A 342-nucleotide genomic window follows, 5' to 3' on the forward strand; every position below is an offset into this window, starting at 1 on the left:
GTAAAATCAGGTTTTGCAACAATAATAGCGAATTGTGCAACAGCGTTTCGACGTGGGAAACTGGCATTTGCTAATACAATGGATCGTACTAACAAAGCCAGACGTTTGTTAACTGTGGATCCATCATCATTTTCGCTTTTGTACTCGAACTGGTTCCACATAATCCTTTTCTACTCCAATGGAGCGTCACGTTTGGGTCCGTGCTGATTATATCATGAATGCTCTGATTATGACGACATCGGTGAGAGCCCCTCGAATTCGACGTTCACTTTTATATCTTTAAGACACATCGAAGAGAACACATATATTTCCGATGCGGGTCACTAGTATCGGGGGGGGGGG

Source organism: Trypanosoma equiperdum (genome assembly GCF_001457755.1).
Source record: "Trypanosoma equiperdum strain OVI genome assembly, contig: ctg_103, whole genome shotgun sequence".
Lineage (NCBI taxonomy): Eukaryota > Euglenozoa > Kinetoplastea > Trypanosomatida > Trypanosomatidae > Trypanosoma > Trypanosoma equiperdum.